This window comes from Tupaia chinensis, unplaced genomic scaffold (genome assembly GCF_000334495.1).
Source record: "Tupaia chinensis unplaced genomic scaffold, TupChi_1.0 Scaffold138407_1, whole genome shotgun sequence".
Lineage (NCBI taxonomy): Eukaryota > Metazoa > Chordata > Mammalia > Scandentia > Tupaiidae > Tupaia > Tupaia belangeri.
In genome coordinates, this window is record NW_006198305.1 from 2963873 (window position 1) to 2987637 (window position 23765).

The 23765-nt window shown below is 37.1% G+C and overlaps 1 pseudogene; it reads left to right on the top strand.

Annotated features, from left to right (window-relative positions):
* Positions 1-22656, top strand: part of LOC102477830 (la-related protein 7-like) — a 27161-nt pseudogene extending 4505 nt beyond the window's left edge.
* Positions 22657-23765: the final 1109 nt, after the last annotated feature.

Genomic DNA, 23765 nt, shown 5'->3' on the forward strand with positions numbered 1-23765 from the left:
TGGTGAAAGAGGAACTCTCTTACACTGCTGGTGGGAATGTAAATCGGTCCAGCCACCATGGAGAACAATTTGGAGATTCCTTAAAAATCTACAAATAGAACTTCCATATTGATCCATCAGTCCCACCCCTTGGTATCTACTCAAAGGACAGAAGAATTCTTAACTGGAAAAGTGCTTGCACATTGATATTATTGCAGCATTTTTCACAATTGCCAAGACATGGGACCAGCCCAAATGCCCACAAACAGATGACTGGATTGAAAAACTGTGGTACATATACTCTATAGAATACTACTCAGTCAAAAAAAAAAAAAAAAAAAACAAGATCCTGGCTTTTGACAGAAGTAGATGAATATGGAAGATTTACTGCTGAGTGAAGCAAGCCAGGCTATGAAGGAGAGACATTGTATGTCTCCACTTAATATATACCAAGTGTCTGCACTCTATGACCAAAACTGAATGACTAAGGGATATAGAAACAGTAAATTGTTGTGAATACCAAATATAGGGTAGGAAGAGGGTGGGTGAAGGAATAGTCTGATGAAGGACATTAAGGAGAAAAATAGAGAGGCATAGCATTAATGGGACAAAGAAATGAGGTATTAGCTGTTGAAGATAACTTTATAGTATTATCAGCAGGACTGGGGAGCAATGCACACATGTTGAAATATTCACTCTGCAAGCTAAATAGTGTGATTGAATATATAAAAGAACTTGAAATAAAATAAAAAATAAATAATCATTTCTTAACTCAGTAATTGAATGAATGGAGAAATAAAGAATTCTTGAAAGGATGTGAATGTAGTTATACCTATGAACCCAACTCAACTAATCAAAATTTCAACCAATTTAAAACAAACATCTAAATCTCTTACTATAAGGAGACAAAAATTCCTGTAAAGAGCCTAGTGGCTACTTGGGGAATGCCACCTTGATGACAGTGTCCAATGAGGTCTTTATATGCCACCAAGAATCTGAACTGCAATCCTAGAACTGTGTTCAATCTGTGTGCTCTGTGGTGCTCAGGTTTAGAAGAATATCAATTTATTCATTAGCCACAAAACTATAAGTGATCAAAACAAACTGCTAGCTTTCTATAGTCAATACTTTCTCAGTATGGGAATCAACAGGGAAAACAAGACTATATTCAGATGGATTTTTTAAACATGAAATTAGGTGAAGAGGACTCAACTCATTTTACTCATCCAACCAACTATTCAGTATTCTCTCTTTATCCTTGAACTAATGAAAATAGTCCCCAAGAAAGCCAGTGTGCCGTCTTTTCTAGACAGTGATAGAAATGCTTGAAAAATTTGTTTCCATACTTTCTTACATTCTAGACTTTTTGCGGACAATCCCCTTGGTTAGCTGGGAAGAATGTCTAGGTCTCATTTTAGACTGAATAATACAGTTGTATACATTCCTTAGGCTACACTCAGGTTAATTAAATATCTCAGTCACTTGTGTTCAGATTATTGCTTAGGGAAAGTTAACTATATCAGAAAACTGATTGAACTGAGAAGAAGTTTTAAGGGAATTTTGTTATACCTTTGTGCTGAATATAACATATGTATGATTTTTAAAAGAAGTCTAGATTATTAAAGGTTCATGCTAGTGGGGAGCATTTAAACAGAAATGGAAAGGCTAAATGGAGGGGGGGAAAAAAAAGACACTATAAGGCCAGCAGATGGCACGGAGGTTGAGGTAGCTGGATCCCACAGGGCCCACTATGCAGTTCAAATACCAGACCCAGAAGCTGGAAAATCACATCCAGTGTGTGTGCGTACGTGCCTAAAATCCTGAGAGGAGAACGGAGAAGGAATTATCATATGGACATCCCCTCCAGGGGGTGATTTCTCACTTTCCTTCTCTCTGTCTTTCTCTCCTCCAGTGAGTGCGTGTGCCCTACAACAAAAATCTAAAAAACAAATAAAAAAGGCAGTATGTAAGTAATAATAATAAAATAAACTGAGCTAGTTTCTTCCTCTTTTATTTGCTGGGAGCTCAGTTGTAGAATGAGAAGGTTAAAAGATTTCTGAAAAGAGAAACTCACCATAGTAGACCATGATTGTCAATCTCTTCATCCCTAGACACCTGGCATTTCCATGGTATCACATGAAATTGATCCGGGACCTGGGTTGGAGGAGACAAGCAGTTTTGGAGTGGAGAGAGGCAGATGGTCTCTTACAGAAGGACCTGGTGGGCTGAGTCGGGGGGAGGGGGTGACGACCACTGAAAAAAGGGAAAGCCCCTTGGAAGTGACACACTTATGTGTTTCAAATATACCTGGGTAGAAATCCCACAGGTGATCAAGGTTTGGACACAGAATAAGAAGGTCACATTTAAAAAGTGTTTCCCCAGAACCAACCAGCTGGAAGAAATGCTTCAAGTTGAAGCATCTTCTCTCAGAACCCATAACAATTTCTCTTTTACTGAGAGATCAGGAAAATGAACAATCTCACCTTAGGCCTTTTTAAATTTTTTTTTTTCCTACTTCTACTTTCTCCAGATCCTTATATTCACAGGTTCTGAGCTAAGGAAATTCTGACTGAGGTATAACCAAGGAAGGATTCAGTTCTTGTAGGGCCTATTTTGTGGGATTGTTGTGCAGATTTAGAGATAATATATATGATCCCTGGTTCAATGCTTTGCATAGAATAAGGACTCACTAAATAATAGTTATGTAAGGAAAAGGTCATAAAGCAAGGAGTCTAGTTAGGAGATTCTCTCAATGGTCCAGTCAAGAGATAATTAGGGCTTCCACTGGTTCTACAGCAGTAATGATAGACCTGGAGAAGAAGGGACAGCTATAAAAGAAGTTAAAAAGCTACTGCTCCATGGAATGGTAGTACTATGCTGCTCAAGAGATAAAAGATCCCACATGGTAATCATGATTCAAATTCCAGGCTGGTGGGGCCAGGAGATGGAGTGGTGTTTAAGATGCTGGATTCCTACATGGATGACCATGGTTCAAGTCCCAGACCTGGAAGCTTGAAAAATCATATGTGTGTGTATGCCCGAATTCCCAGAAAAAAAGAATGAAGAGAAAGAAAACGCAAGTGTCTCATGCCAAAAAAAAAAAAAAAAAAAAAACAGATTAGTCAGCCCAAAACATACCAGGCATGCAAGTGCCCAGGATCTGATGGGCTAGAAGACTGGAGGAAGAGAATCATGTATGACTGTACTATGTGGAGAATGATGCTCACCTCTCTCTTCTCTCTCTCTCTTTCTCTCTCTCTCTCTCTCTCTCTCTCACACACACACACACACACACACACACTGACCACATTACGCACATGCTCTATTAATAAGGGGTGAAAGAAGTGACAATTTTTTTTCAAAGTTAAGAAGAAAGAAGTAGCAGCGTGTGCCTGCTGATTGAATTTAAAGAATGATTTAAGGAATGGGAAGAAGAAAACACTCGCCAAAGAAACTGAGAAAGAACAAACAGAGCACCAAGCATCAAGTACTATCAGATTATTTAGTATCCCAGCATGCACCTTGGGATTGGACACACCTAGGATGTTAAATAGAGAAATTATACACTTGTCCAAATGTATAAATATTAAATAAGGGAGGAAAATGAATACATTGATAAAAGAATGAATGTTTTTATTCACAATTATAGTCATATAAATTAAAGTACTGAAAAAAAGACGGTAAGTTTTCCGAAAGTACATTCAGAGTGTAATAAAAAGAAGCTAGAAGAGAATGTTAGGATAACTAGTAAATTACTAGCGATGTAGGAAAAAAAGCAGAGTTAAATCACCACTTTCATTTTCCTCAGGATAAAACAGATTTTTCAAATAAATAATCTCATGTGCTTCTCTGTTAATAAACAAGAGCCCAGTTGAGAAAGGACATTTAATTGGATGCCAGTGCTCTAATCTCAGCTCCATAACTTACCCTGTGTCCATTAGGAGATTCCTTATTCAGTTTTGTTCTATCTTGAAATTCGACACTAGTTATACTGCATATAGTGAGTAGAAAGAAGTTAAGCAGTTCAGCTATCGGGAAGAAAGGAGACAATACCTGCTATAAAATGCATTCATTGGCATGGAATAAATCAAGAGACATTACTAATCTTCAGTTTCCGATGTTATGCTGGTAGAAACAACTTTAGTTTCTTGCAACATTCTTTCCTACTAAACCCAAACATGGGCTTTAAACTTAGAGCTCAATGCTCTAAGTAGCCAAGACCAGTTAAAAGTTAGCATCACGGAAAAATCCTATTTATCATTTTAGTTTATCAGTCAGGATTGGCTAGGTGATGCTACAGTAGTAAGTAACTCCAAAAATCTCAGTAACTTGAAACAACAAAGATATTTCTTTTTTAAGTTACTTATCCTTTAATAGCTGCCTGGGGACTTCGCTCCACATCACGACTGTGATTACTTGAATACCCTAACTAATAATGTACCCTTACCCAGAACATTGGGTGGGGGGGAATCTGGCTTCCACTTGGAAGTGACACCTCATGCCTCTCCTCCTCTTCCATCAACCAAAGTAGTCACACAGCCACACCTGATGCCTAGTGGACAAGAAAATAGAATCTTGGCCATGCACCTGGAAAGAAACAGCCAGAATATTGGAAAACACCCCTAATGACTATCATATTGGTGTAGTCACAGAGAAATGTGGTCCAGCTGTAAAGCCCAAATCGTGTCAGTGACCTCTACTCTTCTTTGCAGTTCAGTCTGTAGTTAGTCCTCAGGAGCTTAAAATCTATTTTAGAAGAAGAACATTCAAGAAAACAGGCAATTGAGATGATAAAGAGCTACCACAGCATACCCATGGGGTGCGATAGGCACATGTAGGAGAAGCACTTCACCCACATCTGGGGATCAGGAAGGAGCAATATCTGAGCTCTTAAAGAAGTGATAGTCGTTTACCAAATAGAATGGGGAAGGAAAGGGAAAGAACCGTTCACATAAGCAACAGTGTGTGCAAAACCCCAAGTGAGAGGAAATGCCTAGTTATAGAAACAGTAGATGATATACACAACTAGAAAAAGTGCCAGAGAGAGCTGGCTGAGGCAAGGTGGGCTTTATCACAGAGGGCATTATAGTCAAGAGGGGGCTGAGGTCATCGTAGCCAAGAGGTGCTGGGGTTTTAAGTAAAATAGAAGAACCCCATAACCAGATTTACATTTGAGACTTACCCAGGGTCACAAAGCAAAAAGTTAGCATCAATTCTGCTTAAAACCAGTCAGTAGTGTGGTAGTTAAGGAAGCTGGATCCCACATGGCCAACTTCCTAGTTCCAGTCTCAGATTTGGCAGCTTGAAAAACATGCCAGGCATATATGCATAAATGCTCAAAATCCTGAGAGGGGGACAGAGCAGAAGGATTGTGCCATGGCCATCCTTACTGGGAGTGATTGCTTACTTTCCATCTCTCTCTCGCACAAGAACATGCACCCTATAACAAAAGCAAAAAAAAAAAAAAAAAAAAAAAAAAGAAATCTTCTGTACGTAGTTTTTTGTTGAGAACATTTGTGGCAAAACTTACTGAAATTAGTGCATATGTTGTCACTTGAAAATGAAGGAAAGTATGTCTTTTTTAGTTAGACGTATTTAAAAATAACTTCTAAACATGTCTTATTTTCCATGACCCTATTTAGAAAAATGTCTCTAAAAGCAGAACAGCATGAACAGTGCAATGCACTGACTTTCTGACCAAGAACTGGTGAGAGGGTCAAATTAGATCAAGACCCAAGTTGGCTCCAGGCATAAGCATATGAGATGATTCTGGCCTTCAGACACAGGAGAGACATCTGCTGGTGGGACATGAGAGGCAAGGCCCTTTTCTCTGAAGGAATTCTCCAGCACCAAAGAATGAGGCATTTAGTGTGTGTGTTTTCTGCATATTCACTTGGTACTTGAACCGAATTCTGAAAGGATCATTTGCTTAGCAGGGACTACAGATGGCTAGACCCCACTGCATCAGCAAACAGAGCCCTAGCAAGAGACCTAGCAAGTCAGACCAAGCCTCAGGGAGAGGCTTCCCCAAGAGGAACCTTCCACCTCTTCAGAAAGCTTCCATCATCCTGGTACTCCCAAGCATGAAAGAAGCCAGGTAATCCAAGAGAGCTATGGGAAGAAAATGTGTCATCCTATGGGCAGACCTTTGAGAAGATCTATGTTCTTGAGCCAGTCAGGTTGCATAGTGGTTAAGGCAGCTGGATCCCATATGTCTTAGTGCATGGTTCAAGTCCCTGATGTGTTGGCTTGGAAAATGTGCCAGGCACATATGTGTGTGCATGCTCAAAATCCCAAGAGGAGAATGGAGGAGAAGGCAGTGCAATGTGACCACCTCGGGAGGATTTCTCGCTCTTTCTTTCTTTCTTCAGCATGCATATTCTATAACAAAAACATTAAAAAATAAATATTTAAAAAATCTATGTTCTTGTTCCCTCCATCGTTTTCTTCCCACAAACCAGAACATCTCTAAAGGAAAATGGAATTTGCTTCACATTTATGTTTCCTAAAATTAATCATAATTTTTATGTGGTGGCTACATTTCAGCCTTAGATGATATTTCCATTTCATTATTATTATTATTATTATTATTATTTCATTTTGCTATGGGACGTGTGTGCTCGCTGGAGAAAGTGAGAGAAAGAGAGAGAGAGAGAAAGTGAGAAATCACCCTCCAGGTGGATGGCCACACCACAATCCCTTTTCCTCCACTCTCTTCTTGGGAGTTTGGGCATGCACACATAGGCGCATGCTTTTCAGCATGTTTTTCAAGCCACAGTGTCCAGGACTCAAACTGTGTAGTTGGCCGTGTGGGCTCCAGCTGCCTTAACCACTACTAAGAGACAGTTCCAATTCCTTCCTTGTCTCTGTAAGAAGCAGGATGGCAAGGAGAAAAATACGCTACTTTTTTTCTTGAATGTTATTCATTTCCATACTTCACAACAGTATGAGTCTTTATAACATTTATTTTCCAAAACCCCCATACCTCTGAAAAGCAGGATTAATAATCAAGATACAATTTTCAATCCAGAATTTTTTAAAGAACTATAAATTAATTAAAGTAAATGAACTATCAGTGCCTCAGTTTAAATAAACAGAAACTAACTTTGGAACTATTAAAATTCTTTTTTAAAAAATTTTAATGCCAGAAGACATATTGCATATGCCAGAAAAAGAGAGCAGGAAAGGAGAGAAAAAGAGAAAGAGAGAGTCCTACAGTTGGACCTGGTGATGAAACCTCAGCTAGTACGAAATCCTATATATAATGTTTTTTCCTACCCACACATGCCATTTTTACATTAGGCACAGTAAGAGATTCACAATACTTAATATTAACATATAAATATTATAACAATGCACTGTAATAAAAGCTATGTGAATGTGTTCTCTCTCTCTCTCTTAGAATATTAGACCACAGTTGACCATAGGCAACTAAAATCACAGAAAGTGAAACTGCAGATAAGGGGAGACGACTGCAAAATAAAGACTATAAAATTATTTAGTTCACTCTTCAAAGGACATAGTATTTCATTATTCAAATCCATTTACATACATGTAAAGCGTGAAAATTCAGGTGAAATTCAGAGAGACATGGTTCTGATGTTGGTTCAGAAGCTTTCTATAAATTATAAAATATAATATGGACAAACATTATAATAACTGAGATTATTATGTTGTAATAGCAGATATAAGTAAGTTATAATGACATGACTTTTTTAAAAAATAAGAGTTTGCATGTACCTACTAATCAACAAACGAAAAATACAGACAACAAAAGATGTTTAAAAGAAAATTAACTAAAAGCCATATTGTACTTACATTTTTTCACTTTTGAATTGCCAAAGAGTGCATGCACTTGCCAGAGAGAGACAGAGGGAGAAAGCATCTCCCAATGTGACATGGTAATGCCACAATCCCTCCTCCATTGTCTATCCTGCCAGGATTTGGGATGCACACACACATGCTTACATTTTTCAAGCCACCAGGGACTGGGATTCTTACTCTGGTCAACCATGTGGGATCTGGTCTCCTTTAACAACTAGGTTATGGAGCTGGTCAGACAGTTTTATTTTTATAACTACATAAAAATCTCTTGATTTTAATTAATATTTTAACAAGAATATATTTTCGCAAAATTTTAAAAGAATGAAGTATCACAACTGTCTGATTATTTCAGAAATGGAGCTGCAAGGGCAGAAAGGTGTGATCCCTTCTTCCCCTATGGCAAGGGCCATGACTGACACTCCTATAATGTAAGATAAACTAACAAAAGAAAAGCATAACAAATTAGTCAAACTTTTACATGACATGGGAGCATTCTAAAATGAAGATCCCAAAAGAGGGAGAACTACTCATTTTTTGTGCTTAGATTCAATTAAGAATGGACAACCATGTAGAAGTATGATTGAATGCTAATAGATTGAGGGAGGGAAACAGCCAGGCCTGTCTGCTCAGATTCTTCTTGGTCTCTCTGTGTAGCATCCCTTCTTCCCAGGTATTGGGTAGTATCCTTCTGGAATGAGGATCTCATGATCTGTCAGACCAGGGTGGGTCAGAAAATTTCATTATGGACAGAAAGGTGGAAGAAAGATAGAATAATAATTCTAGTTTTTATGGCTTCCTTTGGGGAAAAGAAGTTCTAGTTTCTATGGGGAAGAGGATTTTGGTTTCTGTGACTTGATTAAGGGGAGTCTGACTGGTCCAAAGCAAGAAGGCAGGTAAAATTCAGAAAGACTTGGTTCAGAACCTTTCTACTGTCCTTTAGCTTAAAGCACTCCATACAACCAACCACCATTCTGATACCAATGATGGTATATCATTTTCTTAAGCCCCAAACAACTGTGATTTAATATTTTAAAATCTAATAAAATAGCCACATCAAAAAGTTTCAAAATAATTTTTTTTTCAAAATATAATAGGTCAATTTTATTCTCAGTGGTATAGTAATTAAGTTCAAGAACAAAGCAAAACCACTACCATTTCTATTTTAAGATTGTATTGGAGGTGCCAGCAGGTGGCATAATGGTTAAGATGCTGGACTTCCACATGGCCAAATACTGTTTGAGTCCCAGACCCAATAGATTGAAAATCACACCAGGCATGTATTTATGCATAACCAAAATTCTAAGAGGAGAATGAAGAAGAAGGGATTGTGACATAGCTATCCTCCCTTGGTGGGGGGTGATGGTGGGAGAGTAATGGGTGATTTCTCACTTTCGCTTCTTGTCTCTACTTTCCAGCAAGTGCATACATCCTATGGCAAAAACCTTTTAAAAAATTGTGTTGGAGAATTTTACTTATGTAAAAATATTAGGACAAATAAAAATATATATTAGAAATAAAGAGATTAATAGTTGAAGAAAATTAATAGTTGAAGATGATGTGATTGCATACCTAAGAATTTAGGTAAAACAGTGAAATTCAAGATAAGACCTGAAAAGTCAGTATCACTCCTTTATATGAGCAATAATTAAATTATATCTTGTTTTTAGAAAGACATAGATCTAGATTCCATTTATAGCCCAAAAAATTAATAAAATAAGAATAAACTTAATAAAAATATATGTATATGAAACTAGAAATAGAAAATTATTGATGATAACATGTATGATTAAGTCACTATGCAGCATATCCTGGATGAGAAATCACATTTTGTATACTGTGACAATGCTCAGTGAATGAATATAAATTAATTCATTAAAAACAAAAAAAATTTTAAAAAGAAAAAAAATGTGGACTTACAGAGCCTGTGTTCATGACATTGACTCCTGAGCACAGTAAAGATGATTCATGTGCTGGGGTTTGCATACATTTTGTATTTGGTAGAACTCATGGTTTCATTTTCTCTGTAATTGAATTACATATAGCGGGAAATGCACAAGTCAGCCAGACACTAAAAGATGGATGTGTAGCATCTAGTGATAATCTTCTATATGGCACGAATTAGCCACAGCCCCCTCTCCCAACTCCCAGTCTTGTGGTTTACTTGGAATGATTAAACTAAACTTTCTCAACCCAGTAGTATAACCACATCACAATTCACTCCTCCATTTGCTGCTAGCAAATTTTGGTTGACATCAATTAAAATAGACATACATGCTCAGAAAGGTTTGAAAGTGAAAAACTGTGCACCTTATTTTTCTTCTATTAAATATTAAATATATATGTAGATAGATAGATAGATAGATAGATAGATAGATAGATAGATAGATAGATGAAGTATATATGTACTGTATGTGTATCTAACATTTATTAAGGTATTAAGTTCCATAATTCCCTGTCAGTTACTTTTCATTCATTACCTCTAATCTTTTTTTAAATTTATTTTATACATTCAATCACTGTACATCACCATAGCTTGTAAAATGGATTTTCCCAGCATGAACACTATTATCATATACATTATCATCAACAGACAGTCCTCCATTTCTGCATCCCTTAAACGTCTTGCCTCTCTATTTTTCTTGATTTTCTTCTTTTCATCCTCCCTTACCTCCTACCCTCCTTCCACATTGTCTCCACTATCCACAACTCTTCTCCATGCTTCTATATCCTCCAATCTTTCAGTTTTCACCATAGAGTGAGGATATTCAATATATATTAAATGGGGACATACAATGTCTCTCTTTCATAGTCTGGCTTGCACACTCAACAGTAAATCTTCCATATTTGTTTGCTTTCCATCAAATGCCAGGGTCTTAATGTTTTTTTAAGGCTGAGTAGTTTTCCATAGCGTATATGGGCCACACTTTTTCAACCCATGCATCTGTTTGTGAACATGTGGGTTGGTTCCATGTCTTAGCCATTGTGAATAATACTGCAATAAACTTGGATGTGCAAGGAAAATAAAAGTCTAAATACTATTGTATTTTTAAAATATATAGAAAAATTTATCATTCAAGCCTATAGTATTTTTTACTTAAAATATTTTTGTTATTATTATTTATTCACTCAATCACTACACATCATTTAGATTGTAAAGAGATTTTACCCAGCATAATACACATCTCAGTCCAGTTGAGAAAACTGTACACATCCTCATCAACAGATAATAAACCATATCTGTGTCCCACAAATATCTTATCTCTCCTTATTTTTCTGCTAATTTCCTTTCCTGAACTCTTCCTCTACCACGCTCTTCTTCCACTTTTTCTCTAGTGTCCACAACAATTTTTAATGCTTATATGTCCTCCAGTCTTTCAGACTCTACCACAGAGTGCGGATAGTCAGTATATGTTAAGTGGAGACATACAATATCTCTCTTTCGTAGCCTGACTTGCTTCACTCAGCAACAAATCTTCCATATTTGTCCACTTTCTATCAAATTCCAGGGCCTTGTTGTTTTTTATGGCTGAATAATATTCCATGGAGTATATGTACCACACTTTTTCAATCCATTCATCCCTTTGTGGACATTTGGGTTTGTTCCATGTCTTAGCATCATGAATAATGCCACAATAAATATAGTTGTGCAAGTGCTTTTTTGATTGATGATTCTCCTGTCCTTTGGGTAGATACCCAGAAGCAAAATTGCTGGATCATCTGGTAGTTCTATTTTAAGGTCTTTGAGGAACTTGCATATTGTTCTCTATGGTGGCTGGACCAATTTACATTCTTGCCAACAATGTAGGCATGTTCCCCTTTCAAAACATCCCTGCCAGCACTTATCAATTTTTTTTAAATCTTTGCCATTCTAACTGGGGTCAGGTGGTATCTCGTTGTGGTTTTGATCTACATCTCCCTTATGATAGAGGATGTTGAGCATTTTTTTCATATGTTTTTATGACGGTTCATATGTCTTCCTTAGAGACTTGTTTATTCAGCTCATTTTCCTGTCTTTTAATTGGGTTAATCATTTTCTTCTGAGTAAGCCACTTGAGTTCCCTGTGTATTCGGGGTTATCAGTCCCTTACCTGAGGCACAGTTAACAACAATTCTCTCCCATTCTCAGGGTTGTCAATTCACACTAATTATGGTGTCCTTTGCTGTGCAGAAACTTCTATTATAATCCCACCTGTCTATTTTGGGGATTATTACCTGTACTTTGGGAGTCTTTGCCTATCCCAATATCTCCCAGTTTCCCCAGAGTTTTCCTCCAGTAGTTTTATAGTTTGCAATCTTAATTTTAAATCTATAGTCCAATTTGAGTTTATTTTTGTTAATGGTGACAGGGGTTCAGATACCCAGTTTTTCCAGGACCATTTGCTAAAGAGGTTTTCCTTTTCCCACTGGATTGACTGGTGCCCTTTGTCAAACATCAGTTGGCTATATGTTTTGGAGTTTATTTCTGGGGTCTCTACTCTATTCCATTGGTTCTCATGTCTGTTTTTCTGCCAATACCATACTGTATTGATTATCACAGCTTTGTAATATATTTTGAGATCAGGAAGTGAGATGCCCTCCACTAATCTCTTCTTGCACAGGATGACTTTGGCAATACAGAGTCTCTTATGATTCCAGACAGATTCTATGATTGTCTTTTCTATATCTGTGAAGAATGTCTCTTGTAATTTTATCAGGATTGCATTAAACATGTAGATTAACTTTGATAGGATTGACATTTTGATTATATTAATTCTTCTAATCCAGGAACATGGGATGTTCTTCCACTCTTTTACTTCCTTTTTTACTTCCTTTTTAAGATTTTCATTACAGAGGTCTTTGACATCCTTGGTTAGTTTTATTCTTAGGTATCTTATATTTCTTGTGGCTATGGTAAATGAGATTATTTTCTTCAGCTCTGTCTCTGTCTGCTTATTGTTTGTGTACAGAAATGCTATAGATTTTTGTAAGTTAATTTTGTATCCTGCCACTCTACTGTATGCATTTATTACTTTGAGAAGTTTTCTCATGGATACTGTTGGGTCTTCGATGTACACAATCATGTTGTCTGCAAACAGAGATCATTTCAGCTCTTCTTTCCTTATTGGAATGCCTTTTATTTCCTTCTCTTTTCTGATGGCATTGGCTAGGTCTTCCAGTACTATATTGAATAGGAGTGGAGAAAGTGGATAGCCTTGTCTTGTACCAGTTTTTAGCTGAAAGCTTCTCCCCATTCAGCATAATGTTAGCTATAGGTTTTTCATAGATGGCTTTTATTATGCTGAGAAACAATCCTTCAATGCCGATTTTCCTGAGAGTCTTAATCATAAAAGAATGTTGTATTTTGTCAAATGCTTTTTCTGCATCAATGGAAATGATCATGTGCTTTTTGTCTTTCTTTCTGCTAATGTGGTGTATTACATTTATGGTTTTGCATATGCTGAACCACCCTTACATCCCTGGAATAAAGCCTACCTGGTCTTGATGAATAATCTTTTCTTATATGCTGTTGAATATGGTTAGCAAGAATCTTGTTGAGAATTTTCCATCAATATTCATCAGAGATATAGGTATGTAGTTTTCCTTTTTTGTCATATCCTTATCCATTTTGAGAATGAGGATAATGGAGGCTTCATAGAATGAATTTGGAAGGGTTCCTTCCTTCTGGATCTCTAGAAACAGTGTGAATAGAGTGGGGGTTACTTCTTTAAAAGTTTTGTAAAATTCAGCAGTGAAGCCATCGGGACCTGGACTTTTCTTTGTTGGGAGGTTATTTATTACTGATTCAGTCTCATTGCTTGTTATAGGTCTATTCAGGCTTTCTACATCCTTCTGTGTCAATCTCGGTGGACTATATATGTTCAGAAATTTGTTCGTCTCATCCAGATTTTCTTCTTTGTTGGTATATAGTTGCTGTGTATTTACTCATAGTATCCTCTAATGATGTTTTGTATTTCTATTATTTCTGTTGTAATGTTGCCTGATTCATTGAAAATTTAAAGTATCTAGTTCTTTTCACTCTTTTTTTTTTTTTTGAGTTTTTTTGCTATAGTGCATGTACGCTCACCAGGAAAGCAGAGAGGGACAGAGAGTCAGAAAGCGAGAAATCACCTCCCAAGGGGAATGGCCATGGTGCAATCTCTTCTCCTCCATTCTCCTCTTAGGAGATCTTGGGCACACACGCACACACGCCTGGCGTGAGTTTAAGCCACCAGGTACGGGACTCGAACCATGGTAGACTACAAGGGAGTCCAGCGACATAGCCATTACACTAACTGCTGGTCCCTTCACTCTTCTTCTTAATTAATCTAGCTAATGGTGTGTCAATCTTGTTTATCTTTTTAAAGAACCAGCTTTTGCTTTAATTTATTTTCTGTATAATTCACTTATTTTTTATTTTATTTATTTCTTCTTTAATCTTTATTATTTCTTTTCTCTTAGTGTCTTTTGGATTTTTGCTGTTTTTCCAATTCACTGAGGCATGATGGTAGGTTGTCTTTTTCCATCTTTCCATCTTTTTCTTGTGTGCACTAATTGCTATGAACTTCCCTCTTATGACTGCTTTTGTCATGTCCCATAAATTATGGAAACTTATGTACTCATTATCATTTGTTTCTATGAATCTTTTGATTTCAGTCTTGATCTCTTCAGTATTCATGAAGTCATTCAGAAGTAGGTTATTTAGTTTCCATGTATTTGTGTATTTTTTGAGGGTTTTTCCTGAGATTCATATCAAGTTTAATTCCATCATGGTCAGAGAAGATGCCCTATTGTGTGGCCAGTCTTAGAGAAAGTATCATGCAGGACTGAGAAAAATGTATATTTTGTGTTTTTTGGGTGGAAAGTTCTATAGATATCTAACAAGTCCATCTGATTTATGGTGTTGTTTAGGGCCAAAATTTCTTTGCTTATTTTTTGTCTTGTTGACCTGTCTAAAGGAGATAATGGGGTGTTGAGATCTCCAACAATTATTGTGTTACAGTCTATGTCTCCTTTTAAATCTAACAGTCTTTCCTTTACATATTTGGGTGCTCCTGAGTTGGATGCATAGATATTTATAAGTGTTATATCTTCTTGGTGAATTAGTGTTTCTACTACTACATAATGCCCTTCTTTGTCCCTTCTTTCCATTTTTGTCTTAAAGCCTATTTTGTCTGAAATCAGTATAGCGACTCCCACTCTTTTTTGGATTCCATTTGCATGGAATGCCTTTTTATAGCCCTTTACTTTTAGTCTATGTATGTGTTTATCCATGAAATGGGTTTCTTGTAGGCAGCAGATAGAGGGTTTCTGATTTTAAATCCATTCCACCAATCTGTGTCTCCTGATCAGAGAATTTAATCCATTACATTCAACATTATTATCTATATTTCCAGACTTGTCCCTTCCATTAAGTTGGCTATATACCCGGTTGTTTTTGTTCTCTAATTGCTGTCTGTCTATCTTTAGTTTTCTTGGTACAGTACTCCTTTCAGAATTTCTTGAAGAGCTGGTCTAGAGTTGGTAAATTCTTTCAGGCTTTGTCTATTCAAGAACATTTTTATCTTCTTTTTCCATATGAAGGATAATCTTGCCAGGTATACTATTCTTGGTTGAAATTGTTTTTAATTTAACACTTTGAATATATTTCCCCATTCCTTCCTTGCTTGCATTGTATCGGATGAGAGGTCCAGTGTTAACCTAATGGGATAGCCTTTGTGAGTGATTTGTCGTTTATCTCTTGCCAATCTTAGTATCTTGTCTTTGTCTGTGGTTTTGGTCAATCTGGCTATAATGTGTCTTGGAGAAATCTTCTTGGGTTGATTCCATTTGGGTCCTTTGTATTTCTTGGGATGGGATCTTTGATTGCCTCTCTAGATTTGAAAAGTTTTCTTGCAGGATTTCATGGAATAGATTATCAGTGATTTTATTTTCTTCACCTTCTGGTATACCAATTATTTGGATCTTTGGGCATTTCATGGTATCTATTATCTTTCATATAGCATCCTCAATTTTCTTGGTTGTTTTCTCAGTATTTTTTATAATTTTTTCTAGGTCATTGATTTTTGTCTTCTACTTCCAAGATTTGACATTCTGCATAGTCTAACCTGATTTTAATACTTTCAAGGGAGGTTTTGATTCCTGTATTACAGCCTTCATATCTAACAGTTCTGTTTGATTTTTTTTATGGTGTACAATTCCTTTTTCATATCATGGAAGGACTCCCTCCTCTCTTGGAGATCAATGTCTCTTTTCCCTTGCATCTCATAGAATTTCATTACCATGAATGCTCTAAATTCTTCTTCTGACATTTCAGTAATATCCTCTAATATTTCCCTGCTTGGTGATGAATTAGACTGGTCCCTTGCAGGTGATGTATTACTTGAGTCTCTCATCCTTGAGGCTCTTTTCCTATTTTTGGTCACTAGTAATATATTCGCTTTGTCCTAATTTGCTGGAGAAGGATTCTGTAAGTGTGAGCTCATGTGTTTCCCTAACTGTGAAATAATTTGGTGCTATTTTCTCCCATCGACTGTGTCCTCCACTCTGGGGATCACAGGAGAAGTGTTGAAATTGGATTTATAAAGGAGAGTTTCCCTCTTTTTACAACCAGTACAGTGAGGGGCAAAGAATTCTCTAAAACTCCCAATATTCAGATGTTTGGTAACTATGCACCTAGTCTTCACTAGGCAGTGAATAAGGGTTCAGTTAAAAAAAAAAAAAGAAAAGAAAAGAAAAGAAAAAAAGAGGAAAGTAAGGAAAAAGGAAAAGAGAGTAGGAAACAGCAATAGGAAGAAAAAGTAAAGAAATAAGAAAGAAAGAACTAAAACAAAAGGAGAAGAAAAAATATGTCATAGAAAAGAAAAAAGGGTTAAAAACTGAAAACTGTGTGCTGTGCAAAGGTACAGGACAGCAGAAATGGGTCTGCCTGAATGGATCCTGACCTGGGTGAGAGGAAGAGAAAGAAATGAACAAATCAAAAGCACAAGGAAGGTGACAGAAAAGCTGCCTTTTTTTTTTTTTCCTTAAAGAAGAGAAAAAAATGTTAGAGGAACAGAAAAGAGCAAGAGGGAAATACAGTTCTTTTCCTACCTGGCTAGCACTGGGTTCTGTGGGGGGTAGGGGGGTACTGGCGTACCTGTGGGAGCTTCGCCTTTGTGAAGCTAGACACAGGAGGTACAGGACAGCAGAGATGATCTGCCTGGATGGATCCTGACCTGGCTAGCACTGGGTTCTGTGGGATGGGGGAGTACTGGCCTGCCTGGGGGAGCTTCACTGCTATGAAGCTGGACCCAGAAGGTACAGGACAGCAGAGATGGACCTGCCTGAATGGATCCTCCTCCCTAGCCTGTAGAATTTTTTTAAATTGCAAAAATTGACTTGTTTGCACATATTGTTTGTAATTAAACACAATATCAGAATAGTCAAGGAATCTGAGAAAATACTGATAATTTACAAGGAAAAATAAACATGTGAGCATGGCACAAAACCTAAAAAAAGTATATTAAAGTTATTTACCTCTTTGAGTCAGTAAAATATACAAATAAAAAAGAATTATTAACATGGGGAGGAAACTTAAGCAAAATTGAAATCACTCAATAAAACAAGACCCCAGAAACAGACCCATCTAAAAAGTCAGGTATAAAGTAAGCTCTTTAAAATAATCTTTGTAAAATAATTTCAATAAATGCTTTATCATTTCTAAAATTTTAAAAACTAAGGTATATATATATATATATATATATACATATGTATTTTAGAGGAAAATGCATTAAAAAGAGATCTTGTAGCACATACCAAAAAAACATAGGTGGAATTAAAGAGTTAAACAAAAAAATGATGAACTAATTATATGAAGAAGAGTTAATGAAGTTCACCACCACCATTACTACCTGGAGAAAAACCTAAAAGTTAAGGGAAGATAAAATTTTATAGAAGAAAATGTGGTAGATTGTAAAAATAGTCACAGTTCTTTACAGTTTCTCCCATCAATAAGTGGAGCACCTTTCTTCACTCCTTGAAACTTTGGCCATTAGAATGCTCTGGAAGCCACACTGTGAAAGCTCTAAATTGGGCTTCAAGATGCCTTACATACATGCTTCCATTATTGCTCCTAGAACCTCTGCTACTTCTGTCATGTGAGCAACCCCAGTCTAGCTTAGCTTGCTGCATGATCAGACACCAGACAGAGCAGAACAAGCATTCTAACTAAAGAATCTTAGACTAGCCAAGCCCCAAGTAACTAGGCAGCTGCCAGCAACTGCTGGAGTGAGCTTGGTCAGCCACAATTGACCCAGCCAACCCATCTGAACCTGCCCAATATGTTGACCCATGAACTAAGTAAGAGTTACTGAGAAAGAGTTAAAGTGGCCCACTACATAACAATAGTTGACATTCTGAGTATTCAAAAGTAAGAAGAAAAGCTATCTATGAGGCATCACTGAGAAACAAATGGAATTTATTATACAGAGAAAAGATCCATCAACATATGTGCAAGAATTCTGAGGAGAGGATTACATCAAATGTTGGGAAAGACATGATGGTTCAGACCCAGAAAGGAAACTGGGATCTGGAAGAGGCAGGGGACAACTAACTGTAGAATTGGTTGGGGTACTGGTATGTCTATGGGGAAAGTGGTTGACCTTTACATATCTTTCCCAATCTCTAGGAGCTAGTTAGTAGGAAAGAGAATTATTGTATCCTGATAGCAACCCTGTATAAGATAAGAGATTGGGCAATGCCCTACATCACTAGTTTTGCCTGGAAGGAACAGGAAGCATCCAGGACCAGAAGTGATGCAAACCAGGCACACCTGCCCAGGAGCAAGCCTCATCAATCCTACCTTCACTAAAAACTGTGGAGCACGAGCCCTACCAACTACTCTACATCCTCAGTAGATCTCTGTAGGGAGAAAAAATGTTCTGACAGAGAATCTCCAATTATTCAGAGGGCTTTCATGTATTATTATCTCAATCTACACAATAAATATAAGAATATAGTGTTATTTATAATACCCTCCAAATAAATATGAAGAAGTTAAGTTATGTATTTAATATAATTACAGAAAAAAATAACTTAAGAATTATTAGTAATAATAGAGTTATAAAGGTTGGTATTACATATATAAAACAGAAAAATGAACAGAAAATGAACAGAAACAGAAATGTCAATTGGAGGTATTAGAAAATAAAATTTTTGAAATAAAAATTCAATAGATTTTCTGGTACAAACAAAACAAGCAAGTTGAAATTTGGAGTAGGTTACTTACTATAATAATAATAATTTTTAAAAAGACAACAGAAATGTTTTAAGGAAAAAAAGTTAAGGTATAAAGAATACTTCCAGAATTCCCAATTCAAAGGAAAAATAGCCACTAGAGAAGAGGCACTATGTCATGAAATAATAGCTATACTTCTCCAAAGTAAAAAAAAAAAAAAGACAAGATTTCTCACACTAAAATAGTCTATCAAGTTCTGAATAGGGTAAATTGTGTAAACCAAACATTGACTAATCACAGTGAAATTTCAAAACATAAAAGAATTGGAAAGTTATAGTGACCCAGCTGACAGATCCAGCAAGCAGAAAATCTGTAAGGACGTAGTTTAATTGAACAGTACCATCCATCAACTGAATTGAATTGATAGCAATACAATATTTTATCCAACAATATAATACATATTCTTCCCAAGAATATGATATAAGCATCAAGATAGACCACATTATGGTCATCAAACAAACCTTAACAAACAGTAAAATAGAAATCATACAGCGTGTGCTCTCGGACCACAATGAAATTAAAATAGAAATCCATAACAGAAAGATCACTGAAAACTACCCAAATATTCGACAATCAAGCAACGAACTTTTAAAGATCACATGAGTAAAATAACAAGTCTTGAGATTAATTTTTAAATGAAAATGAAAATAACAGCATCAAAATTTTGAAGGTGAAAAATAAACAATGCTTAGAAGGAAATTTGTAGCATTGAATGCATATGTTAGAAAAGAATAAGATCTTGGGAACCAGCAGTTAGCATAATGGCTATGTCGCTGGACTCCCACGTAGTTGACCGCGGTTCGCATCCCAGACCCAGTGGCTTAAAATTCACACCGGGCGCGTGTGCATGCATGCCCAAGATCCTAAGAGGAGAATGGAGGAGAAGGGATTGTGGCGTGGCCATCCCCCCTGGGGGTGATTTCTCGCTTTCTGTCTCTCTGTCTCTCTCTGTCTGTCTGGCGAGCGCACGTGCCCTATAGCGAAAACCTCTCCAAAAACAAAAAAAGAAGAAAAGAAAAGAATAAGATCTTGTGACCAGCAGTTGGTGTAATGGCTATGTCACTGGACTCCCATGTAGTCGACCACAGTTCTAGTCCCGGACCCAGTGGCTTAAACTCACACCAGGCACATGTGCATGCGTGCCCAAGATCCTGAGAGGAGAATGGAGGAGAGGGGATCATAGCGTGGCCATCCCCTCTGGGGGGAGAGGAGGGGTGGTGATTTCTCACTTTCTTTCTCTGTCTTTCTTTCTGATGAGCACACGTGCACTATAGCAAAAACCAAAAAAAAAAAAAAAAAAAATCATAAGATCTAAAATAAATCATCTATCTAAGCTTTTAATATATAAAACTAGTGGGAAAGGAGCAAATTAAATCTAAAATAAGCAGAAAGAAATATTAGAACAAAAATCAATGAAATTGAAAACAGGAAATCAACATATAAAATCAGAACATGGCTATTTTAAAAAATCAATAAACTTCTAGCCAGGCTAAATAAGGAATTAATATAAGTAAAGAGGAGTTTTCACTACTGAGCCTGTGGACTTTAAAAAGAAATAAATAACAAAGTAATATCATGGTAGTTCAAGCAGGTGGATCCCACATGGCCAACTGTGTGGTTCCAGTCCCAGATGTAGCAGTTTGAAAAATATGCTGGGCATGTGTGCATGCATGCCATGCCCAAAATTCTGAAAGAAGAAATAGAGAAGGGATTGAGTTGTGACTATCTCCCATGAAATATTTCTCCCTCTCTCTCTCTCTCTCTCATACACCCACACGCATAAACACATCATTTGGCAAACTTTAAAAAGAGAGAAAGAAAATATCAAAAATGGAATTCCTAGAGATAAAAATTAAAATAATTGAAAATAAAAATACACTAAATTAGACACTGCAGGAGAAAAAAATCAATGAGCTGGAAGACATGGCAATAAAAAACTATTTTTAAAAAGCAGAGAGAGAAATAAGCAATGAAAAAGTAAGCAGAACATCAATGACCTTGGAGATATTATCAGGTTACCTAAGGTACATGTAACTGGAGTCCAAAAGTAAGGAGTGGGAGAAGGAAACAGAATATATTTGAAAGAAAAACACTACAGTTGTTATCTTATTACAAGTCTGATTAAAATTATAGACCCACACATCTAAGAAGTTCAATGAAATGCAAGCAAGTTAAAAAAAGAAACAACACCAAAGCACGTCATAATCAAATTATCAACAGTGAACTATGTGAGTCACTTCTCCAACACAAGCGTCTATAAAATGAAAAGACTAATGACCACATGGGAGGGCTCAGAAGTGCAAGCTGTTGAACCCCAAAAGCAAACCTCAAAGTAAAAGAAAAAATTGGAGAGACCTGAAGTATCCAGTTTATGTGACATTTGAACAGGAAAGAGGAAGAGAAGCAGCTCTACAGACATAAGAGACCTGACTCCCTGACCAAAAGTAAAGAAAATGGCTCAGAAGGACACTAAAAAAGAAGCTGCAGAGTCTCCAAAGAAAACAAAGATTTAGAAGTCTCTACCAAAGAGGAGAAGGATATTGAGATGTCAAAAATGGTTCTCTCTTGGGAACCAGCAGTTAGCGTAATGGTTATGTCGCTGGATTCCCACATAGTCGACTGTGGTTCACGTCCCGGACCCGGTGGCTTAAAACTCACGCTGGGCGCGTGTGCATGTGTGCCCAAGATCCCAAGAGGAGAGTGGAGGAGAAGGGATTGCGGCGTGATCATCCCCTCGGGGGGGGTGATTTCTCGCTGTCTGTCTCTCTGTTTGTCTGGCGAGTGCACACCCCCTGTACCGAAAACCTCTCCAAAAAAAAAATAGTAAAAGAAAAATGGTTTTCTCTTAAAAACAAAGAGCAAGCATAAAAAAAAGAATAAAGAGAGACACAAAATGGAGGAGGAGATCATAGCAATACACATGCTGTCCAAGTGTGATTAGATAGATCTGAAAGAAAAACAGTATTTAGCACTGCAAAAAAGCCAGCATGGCTTCCTTAAATATATATATATATATATATATCACACAAAATTGGAGTCAGAAATGGAAACAGATAGTGGAGTACTTAAGACATCTGGAATGAAAAATGAAAAAACAGTGGTGGAGAGTGTCACCACCAGGAGAAACCAATGTGACGGCTGCAGTTCATGAGTAGGGTAATCTTGGAGATCCTCAGCATAGAGCCTCTGCCTAGAAGGAAGGAAGTCCAGGATGCCCTGGCTGCCATCTTGGAGTCTATCTACATCGACTTGCTGGATGGAGACCTGGAGTGTCACGCCAGATTTACAACACTCCAGGGTGGGTGCTTGGGTGTGCTCAGTAGTAAATGCACACACAGAAGTGAAAAAGAAACATGGCTGAATGCTCGAGGTCCTTTCTGGTGATCAAGAACAGAGATACTGGCAGAAGATCAAGAACAGAGATACTGGTTGATAGATAAGCCAAACTCAATCAGCCTCTGGTAAAGAAAAGAGGCACTTAGAAGTTAATCACCAAAGCTGAAAAGATTAGAGTGGAAAAGACTCAACAAGGAAGTAAACACATTGGATTTTCTGAATATGACAGAAAAATTGCAGTTCACTTCTTAATATTTCACTGAATACTTGAGCTATTCTTAGGAAGTCCATTTTTATTTTGGGAGTACTGCATGGCAAATGTTTTTCCAAAACTTACATTTAAATAGAAGAAATTCCTTTGTTTCTCAAAACAAACAAACAAACAAACAAAAAACTGAAGTAAATTACCTTTAAAACAGCAAGGGGAAAGAATACACAAAGATAAGAATGACAGCCAACTTCTCAGGAGAAACTATGTAAAACAAAAGACAAATTAGTGACATGTTTAAGTCCAGAAAGAATAAAACAGTCAATCTAAAATTCTTTTTTATTTTGTTTTTATAAACCAGAGGGCACATGCACTTGCTAGAGAGAGAGAGCGGGAGGGAAAAGGAAAAAAGCACCCCAGTGTGATGTGGTCACACTGCAACCCCTTCTCCTCCATTCTCCATCCTGTTAGGATTTGGGGCACAGACACAAGTTCCCAGCATGCTTTTCCAGTCACAAGGTCCAGGATTCGAACTGCAGTTGGTCATATGTGCTCTGGCTCTCTTAACCACTAGGCTACAGCACCTCTCAAACCTAAAATTCATATGAGAAGGGGAGGAAAATAGTTCTCCAAATGAAGATATGTTGGACAGACAAAATGTCACAGCCAGGCAGCAGGTAGCATGAAAGTTAAGGTGACTGAATCCCACATGGTTGACTGAGTGGTTTAAGTCCCAGACCCAGCAGCTTGATGCTAGATGCATGTAAGTGCATGCCCAAAATCTCAAGAGAAGAATGGAGGAGAAGGGATTGTAACTGGCCATTTCCTTGGAGGGTGACTTCACACTTTCCCTCCTCTCTGTCTCACAAAGCCCGATAGCAAAAAAAAAAAAAAAAAAAAACCAACAACAACAACAAAAAAAAACGAAAACCTGAAGTAATTTTTTTTTAGAAAGAAACAAAGATATTTCTATCTTTTAGAGAGAAAAGGCAAAGATAAAGGAGAGACAGGAGATGATCTAGTCATGAATGTTTCCACTGGAAAGTCGAAGGGAACAGATTTAAGAACAAGGTGGAGGGATTGACTTTAGAGAAAGAGAAATGTGTGTGCTTTTGTACTGTATGTATGTGGTAAGCTGCTTCAAGTCCTTAACTAATTAGAGCT